This window comes from Dryas octopetala, chromosome 4, assembly GCF_963921425.1.
Source record: "Dryas octopetala chromosome 4, drDryOcto1.1, whole genome shotgun sequence".
Lineage (NCBI taxonomy): Eukaryota > Viridiplantae > Streptophyta > Magnoliopsida > Rosales > Rosaceae > Dryas > Dryas octopetala.
Window position 1 is genome coordinate 2,186,030 of NC_141369.1, and position 9,488 is coordinate 2,195,517.

A 9,488-nucleotide genomic window follows, 5' to 3' on the forward strand; every position below is an offset into this window, starting at 1 on the left:
AATTTTGTTTTTGAAGTTTTTCCCCAGGTAATAGCGATCACTGAGGTCGGACCGTACCACGTCGATGCAGCGGGACCCATTTTAATTTGATTTAATCGATTTCATACAGTGAATCTTATATAAATTTTTTTTGGGGCTCACATTATGATTTATCAAATATATTTATTTATTATGTTAAGTGTTTGGTTCATTCTTTGAAAAGAGGTTTAAAGATCAAAGTTTCAGTGTATTTATGGGCCCGAGGTTAGGGGCGTTACATATTGTGCTTCAGAAAGCAAAAAGCTTGTCGAGCTTCATCCTATGGTGGTAAAAGGACAAGTTATATATATTAATTTTCAGTGGTAGTAGTAGATTGAAATAATTTGCAACTTTAATGGCAATGTAATTGGTTGATAGATGCTATTAAAAACTAATTGTAATTAATTAGAGAGAAAACAACATTTTTGGTCATTGTGTTTTGACTTAATTACATTTGATACAAGAGAATTTTTCCAATTTGATATATGTTTTTTATTCTATCAATAATACCCTTTGGAAATTTTTTAATTGGTGGATTGTGTCTCCTCAATGATTAGCTCCATTGTTATGGAAAAAAATTCTTCACTCATTGGTTGGTCCAAGATTGGGTCCATATCATTGATTTTTCTGGGCGAAAAGACGTGCCACCAAGTATAGATCATACTTGGCACGATTGCAAAGTAATTAAAAAGGGGAAAAATAAGACAAAAGTAAAATCAAATAAAGAAGATCAAACAATTGTAGCTGGTTCTTTTTTATGCTTGGGCATTCTAGGACTTTAAACGCTAAAAGTAATAAGTGTTTTGCTGGCAATACTAAAAAATATGTTGGATATGACAGATCTCCGATTGAAAGAAATGAACTCAAATAAGAGCTTTCTTAAACTTTGCGGGCAGCTCTTGGCTTTGGCGAGTTTGATTTTCTCTCCTAGGCCTTGGCAAAGCTCTTTCCCTCTCAGGCTAAGGCCTTGCAGGAGAAAGCCTTCTTAAAACCTACTTGCGAGCCTCTTCTTGCTCATCATTCCTTCTGTCTTTTCTCGGAACCTATTTCACAATTCTCCTGGGTTCCTCTCGCTTTCTCTTATCAATTCTGGGCGAATAGGCTCTCTGTGGGGTTTGGACTCGTCTTGGCATATATGTTTACCTTGGTGGACTCCTTCTTGCCGAACTCTTGGCTTGAAAACTCGTCCTTGGTGTTGGCTCAATCTTTTGTTCCTTGGCCTTAGCACATTCCCTCATCAATTCTTCCAACTTGATCTCACATTTACAATGGCTGCAAAGCAAAATGGGCCCCTCGTTCTCTACCTTCTTGTTCTCCACTCTTTCTTCCTCCTTTCTCTTTGGCAGAAAATTAACACTCGCCATACTTGCTTCAGTAGTAAAGAAAGGCTCCTCGTCGATCTTCATCTTTTGCTTCTCCTAATGCATTGTTTGTAGAATAATGGTTCTATCTCTCATGGAACTTACAGAAGATTTTGCCTTTCATTTCTTCGGGTGAAGGCAACTTTTTCTCATACTCCAGTTTGATTTTCCCGGCAGCGTACAAATAGTCAAAGATTTTGTCTGATGTCGAGATGTCGAACGAATAATCTCTCGGCACAGGCACTTCCCGCTTTGCTTACCAAGCCCTGTCATAATGATCATCTGCTTTTGTCTCGGCGTTTGTTTCGGCCTCGTCATCGCTTCACAAGCAAATGGTTTATCAAACACAATCAAAACAGCTACTGCCTCTACTTCATCATACTTATCAGGTTCTGGCGAATAGACTTCTGCCATGTGTGCATTCACTGTACTCCGATAATGTGTGCTGTTGGCAGCACTCTTTATGTTTGCTTCTTCTCTTAGTACAACTTCATACCTTCTCATCTTCTCGGCAAGCTCAAAGATGTCACGAAAATCTTCATTACTAAATTTCTCTTTATACTTGAAGTGCAGTCCAGCCAATGCCATCCTGGCGAATTCCTTCTCTAGTAAGACAACTGGGCATTTAGACTTACCTTTTTGGAACCTTTGGATGTGGCCCAAAGCAGTATCAGTATCGGATTGATACATCCTTATCAGGTCCATCTAGTCCATCATCTTGGCTGGACGATAGAAATAATCATGGAACTACTCCAATTCGGTCCAAGTGCGAATAGAGTTAGGGCGAAGGCTATTAAACCAAGAGAAAGCCGCCCTGGTTAAAGAGTTCACAAAAATCCTCATTTTGAGAGTCTTGTCCCTGGCATGCTTGCCGCATTGGGCTGTGAACCTCCCGACATGTTTGAGGGTAGAAAACCCTTCGGCCCCGGAATACATCATAAAGTCTGGTAAGCGAAATCTTCTTAGGTAATCAAAATTACTGATCTCGTCATGGAAAGAAAATTGATAGATTGGTCTTGGCCTTCGCCCATGATTCGCCATATACCCTTAAAACATATTTTCAACTTCTGCCCTTGTCAGTCCCTGAGGTTGCTGACCGGCGAAGTGGTTTTCGTTCACCAAGATCCTGCCATTACCATTGGCACCATTGTCCCATTTCCATTGTTTCTGTTCCTCGGCTACTGGCGAATTTGCTACCAAAAAACTTCGTTTCTTGGTTGGGCTGCGTGATTATAATGTTGCTGTTGTTGCTGGTATTCATGCCTTTGTGCCCCTGCTCCTTCTTCGTTCATGACATTCGCCAGAGGCATTCTGTTATATGGGGCAACATCTGCTATTCGTTCTTGCACTAAGTTTTCCTGATCAGGGCCGGCCACATGCTGCGCAACATCAGGTATTTGCTGATTCTGCCCATGCACAGCATAAGCCGCCTCTGCCACTGCAACATGTGCACCACCTGCAGGCACTTCTTGCACCATTCGCTCAGGCGTCTCTTCACGCTGGACTCGCCCTTGGTTTTGAATAGCCTGCACAAAGGCAGCTTGCATATTTTAAATGACCATGGTCAACTATCTGATTCTAGCGTTCATCTCATTCTCAATTCTAATATTTCCAGCATGAACTTCATTCATTCGCTGGCCCATTTGCTCGCCGGCCATGTACCTGTTCGTCAGGGTTCACCATCACATTAGGATCAAGTTGATTTAATTCCAAAGGCCCCAAAGCACTGAAAGCCCCTTATCCGTCTGTCATCTCTTGGGATTCAAAAGTCATTCTTTGCTCTCCAATCTCTTGTGCAACTCTCAATGCAAATTGCCTATAGGTTTCAACCATAAACTAAAAGAAAGTAAACAAACATGAAACGATGAAAATAAAACTGCAAAATCGCGCGATGCAAAAGAAAAGCAAAATAGAATTAAAATCCGAAAGCCAACAAACACTTCAACACTTAAAAAACTATTAGCACCGAATTCCATTGGACGTGCCAATTTATGTTATGGACAAAAATGCTTCGCTCATTGATTGGGTCCATATCATTGATTTTTTTGGGCGAAAGGGTGTGCCACCAAGTATAGATCATACTTGGAACGATTGCAAGGTAATTAAAAAGGGGAAAAATAAGACAAAGTAAAATAAGAATAAAGGGGATCAAATGATTGTAGCTAGTTCTTTTCTATGCTTAGGCATTCCAGGACTTTAAATGCTAAAAGTAATAAGTGTTTTGCTAGCAATACTAACAAATATGTTGGACATGACAGATCTCTAATTGAAAGAAATGAACTCAAATGAAATCTAGATCTGGCCAATATTTGTTGATAATCTTGGTTATGATCGAACTCAACCGTGAAGAAAAATAACAAACTTAGAAAATAAAGGAAGCAAGACAACTAATAAATTCCCATGATTGAATATCTCTTTGATTAATGTTCAGCCTAGAAAATGAAATACATTAATTCTCAAAATAAATGCAAGGAAGAGTGAATAAAGGCAATAAATACACAAAAGTAAACACTTGTAATTAAAAAAATTATGTAGAGATAGCAGGTAGTTGACAATTATATGAGTAGACAAAGCAGAAAGAGAAAAGATTCAAGCCATTGGTAGAGAATATGCAATTTGCAGGAGTTGTTTTTGGAGTTGTTTGTGTCCTCTCAGATTGGCCATAGCTTTTGTATTTATACTCGGATTGGGATCCCCAAAACCCCAGGCAATCTTCCCTTAGATAAATGCCACATGTATGTCTCTGAACAACCTTAAAATTCTGGTACTTATCTTCTTTAACAGCTGCTACCTAGCTTTTGACAGCCATGTGGGGACACGTGTTGCAGCTCTAATGGGCCCAACTTAAAATTTTCTCAGCTTGGTGTAGCCCAGAAGAGACTCTTTTGCCAAGACATTTCTTATTCGCCAGAGACATCCCACATGGGCCTTGAATTTGGGCTTTAGACTTGAGCTAGCATTTCCTTTGGGCTAATTTTATGCCACCTGAAAATCATAGTACAAACATCCATTAGAAATAAATGTTTCATAAAAAATAATTTCGTTAGATGCTAAAGGCGCGCATCTTAAAGCTTGTAATTTGTAACAAAAGTTTCAAATTCATATAAATATTGTTGATAACCATGAACTATGAAGGAATATATAAGCTATCAAAGATGGGGATGTGGCCAAAACGCAACTACACCCAATGTGGGGTTTATTTTTTTATTTTTATTTTTTTTTTCAAATATGCTTCAAATCATAACTAAAAACTTTTTTAAAGTGTGGGTATTAGTCATGGATAGCTAAAAACATGTATATAGCCTTAGATTTGATTTTTCTAACAATAAATTAAACAAATCCAAAACTTGGAGTTCAAGCCTTAAATGTTTTGTTAGCTTCAATTTCACAATGAAAATTGAAACTGCTAAAACTCTAGGTTTAGGTAATAATTTTCTAATGATTGTATCGTCTCTAACTGGAGGATTATATATATAATACAAAACTACATAAAAGGTAAGTGTACAAGGTCAACTCTCCACCAATCTCTGAGTTAATTACAGAATAAATTCCTTGATTTCCTCTAACATTAATTCCCTAATCAATCTCCTAATCATGCTCTAAGTTGACTCACGCTAACAGAAACTATTTTTAGAAAGCTCATAAAGTGTTTTTTCAATCACCTAACAATAGTTTCTTCGAACAAACAAATAATTCTTCGCAAATTGAAGGCCCTGATAAAAAAATAAAATTAAAAGTATGTGTTGTGTCGAATTAGCGAAATTTCAAAATTGTTTAGCATTGTAAACGAGTTAAAACGCAAGGACCAAATTGGAAAAGTGTAAACCCCAGAAGCCAAACATGATTTTAGGTCAAAACACAAATACTAAGGATGTAGTTTACCCTTAATCATACCCCAAAAACACATATTGATGAAATGTAAGTAATGAAATGCTTAAATGATTGGTTAGAGATATGTATACCTATGGTAAATCATTGATCCAATGCTTAATTAAGAACCATCAAGTTTTTCATCAGCATCGTCTTCATCTTCATCTTGGTTTTCTAGAACTACACTACACATCTCAATTATCATCTCCTTAATGGGAAGCTAAACTCCCAAACAAACTATAAGAGCTTTTGTTTGTGCACATACCACCTAAGTGTTGGCTCAATTTATAGATAGTGTGGAGGGTTCCAGAAGGCTGAAAAGGTACTAGCCAGTTTTGAAGAAACAATGGGCTGCTTTCGGTGTGCGTCAAGAGTAATTAGCTTCTTGGAATTCTTATCTAGCCGAATCTTCCTCTTGTATGTTTTTGGCAAGTGTGTTACTTTTTTTTTGGTTTACTATTGTTTGGAAAGTACTTGTACGTGTTTGTTTCTCTTCTTTATTTGTTGTTTTACTATTGTTTGGCAAGTTAGTTAAATTAATCTTGCTATTTGATAATTTTTTTTTTTCTTGTTTTAAAAAAATTAAATACAATAAATGTCAATGAAAATGGGGACCAAGAAACAAAAATAAATGTTTATGGGTATAAAGGCATTTCTCTTTATTCTTTATGTTTAAAAACTTATAAAATGTTGTTTAATTTAATATTTTAAATGCAATATGTGGTGACCCATATGTAAAAATGTAGCTAGAAGTTGAAATTTTGGATCATTGTGATTAGGGGTGGAATCGGTTCGGTTACCGATTCGAAGGGACTCAACCAACTACCAAGCCGACATTGATCGGAAGGCCATTTTGGATTCCGACACCGCTCCGATGAGTGTCGGTCACCAACGGTCGATAGCATCGACTTCCTTGGTCGGTGGCGGTAACTAAGGGGTTTTCCAACTGTACTATATTGGGCCATTTTTGAAGTGATCTCAGCTCTAATGTGCAGCCTCCAATGTGCAGTCTGAGTACTTACACATACTGAGATGGTGCTCCAATTAGTGATTCAGTGCTTTGGGGTGTCGATCGAAGAGGGAGCACTCTGGGCTTTGGCCATTGGGGTGTCGGGTGGTGGTGGAGATTGCAGGTGGTGGAGATCAGCAAATAGCATGAAACGCCCCGAACCTCGGGCCCATAAAACACTGAAACATCAAACATTTAAACCTGTTTTTTCTTTCTTTTGAGCCATGCACAACAACATAAGTAAATACAATTTTTACCAAAAACATTTAAGCAAAAACGTTGTGTAAAAACAATCAAATAATCTCTCTGAGTCCCACTGTCTTGTCTTCTCCTCACTGCCTCCTCAATCTGCTTAACCTAAAAAACACAAACCCTACACCACAACCATGGTGTACCGGGTTATACAACAAACCCGGTAAGCTCGAAAGCTCGTATGAGTGAAATGACTTAAACAAATATCCTCAATAAATCTTCAATTTCCATACTCAAAAATAATCCACAATAATAACGAATATTTACTCAATCACATAATAATTTCATCACCAATCATCTCCATTCTCAAGAATTCAAGCCTAGCCTTTAGCAAGTCCTAGCAAACAAATGCATACGCGCAGGCAAAGCAACAAAACAATCTATCCAATTTCACTCACGTCACTCTTGAAAATCCTTCAGCTTTAAAACTATTTTCAAAATCTCTTCTTACAAATCTATTTTTAAATCTCTTCAACTGTAAATCAAACTCTGAAAATAATAAGGTTCTCAAGCTGGAATCGATATTATCAACTGTATATAAATAATTTAGGCTGAAAACTTTCATCTCAAATAAACCTCGATATACTAAAAAAGCAATGAAACTGTTCAAGCTGAGAAATATCAAATTTGAATTGAATTTATCTTTGGAAACTGATATCTCAAAACACTTGTACTTAAAACTCACACCATTCTCGTAACCGTACTGTAGACAATGTCCTAGCCACAATCCCGCGCACGGGTAGGCTCGTATCCTGGCTACAATCTCATACGGAGGGGTCACTCCGCACGAGAAGGCTCGTATCCTGGCCACAATCTCGTACGGAGTGGTCACTCTGCACGAGCAGGCTCGACTGATCAGTACTTGCATTTACACAGCAGTTTTTAAATGCTCATTAAATCTCTACTCACTTGAGATAAATGGATAAGCATTTTCAATTCTTTTCAAAAATTCTCCTTAACAATCCAACTCATCAAAAAGGGTGCTTTTCCTCAAATCACAATGTCTCAAACCATACATCAAATCTCCAAATAAACCTAATATCATGAAATAATTGAAATAATGTGGTCTTTTCAGAAACTTCGTCAAAATCGAACATCCAGCTCAAAAATTCTTATCTCTCAAACAAAACTAAAGATAGCCAGAAAAATTAAATTATAAAATGTATAAACATTTCTAAAATAAAAGTCCACTCACTATTTACTCCGAACTATGCCAAATCCTTTCCGAAATTGATTCATACTCACGAACACTCACTTGTTTGCCACTCAAATCATACTAACACTTCATCCATATGTAACTTGATTATTCTATAAAATAATTGCCTAATCATCATTCATTGATCCTCGAAAAATAGACATTTCTCATCTAATCAATAATTAATCCTAGGGCAACTCTATAATTCCCAATTAATTCCTTAGCCTCAAATCCTCGTCAATTCATTCTCATGTTCCAAATCCTACACTTAGCCTTCTCTAACATATAACAACAAACACACAAAATAGACAATTCACTAATGGTACTCTACCTCGATAAGTTTCACTCACAGTGCAACCACGTGAAATGACCGAAATGCCTTTCACGGTGCCATTGCTTGAATACCAAATCCGGCAACATGACGGCCTTGGGAATAAGATTTCTCGAGCCCGCGTACCTGTTAAGACCAGACAACCAAATCAAATACAATCCAGAAACACAATTGGCCACTGAACGACCGAAACGGGCAGCCGCCACCACACACGGTGGCTGCCTTGCCCCAAACCACACACAAAAATCACCGAAAACTCACCACAAGCTTCGGGTGACTGGCCAGAGGCCAAAAAATCAACAATTCAAGTCATCAGCACGACCAAACACTGCGGAACCCGCAGTGGTCCGTGGTGGTCAACCTGCAAAATTTCTGAACTCAAAATCAACCTAAAAAAATTACACAGGCACGAAGGAGACGTCAAGAGGATCAACTTTCATACCTGGGTCGTCGGCCAAATCTTGCCGGAAATGACCGAAATTGGCGGTGGAAGCCGGCGGCTGAGTTGGACTTCCCGAGATCATTGCTTCATCGTGGAGCATCATCGGAGTAGGAGGACACCACGGCTGAACTCGCCGTGATGAGAGGAACAAGACCCAGTGGGTCCGGCCACCCAAATCTCGCCGAAACAGTCAGATCGACGGCGAGGCTCGAATCGGGTCCATGCTGAGTTTTGAGTGTCGGGGCCTTTCTGGGCTGAATCGAGACCAGGCGGAGGAAGAGGGTGGGACGGCGAGGCTCGTGGGCCAGAAACCTAGCCCATCCGCCGCCAGACGCGCTAGTGGAGATCGGCAAAGGTGAGAGGCACGAGAGAGACAGAGGCGCAGGGAGAGAGAGACAGAGACAGAGAGAGAATAAGTTGATTAAAATCTGATTTTGGGTTTTTAAACCCCCTTTTGTACAAATTATAAAATTGCCATTTACTTCAAATGCTAGTAACTTTCAAACCGTAACTCCGATTTACGCGTGCTTCGTATCTACGAACTCGTGGACTCGAGACCTATCCAACGTGCCCAAAGTCAAAATCGAAAGCCCACTAACTTTAAAAGTCAACTTTTGGGTCAAGCCCAAATTAAATCCAAAACCTTTTAATTTCCAAATAAATTCCCAAAATCCTTAAAATAAATTCTCAAAATATTTAAAATAAATCTTTGAAAAATACAGGGTCTCACATAGCAGGTGGTGGAGATCGGCAGATTGAAGGTGGTGGAGTTCGCAGGTGGCAAATAGACTGAGAAAGTTACGAAGTGAGAACTGAGAATCCAGAGAGACAGAGAGCGTTAGACTGAAAGATTGATAGGTTGAGAATTGAGAGTTGAGAGATTGAGAATCGAGAGAGGGGATGGGATATATATCGGTTGGTCAGTCGGAGAACCAGTCCCAGAATTCCACACCGCTTTCGATCCGACATGTGTAAGTATCGGTGGACATACCGATCGAATGCCGACTTTT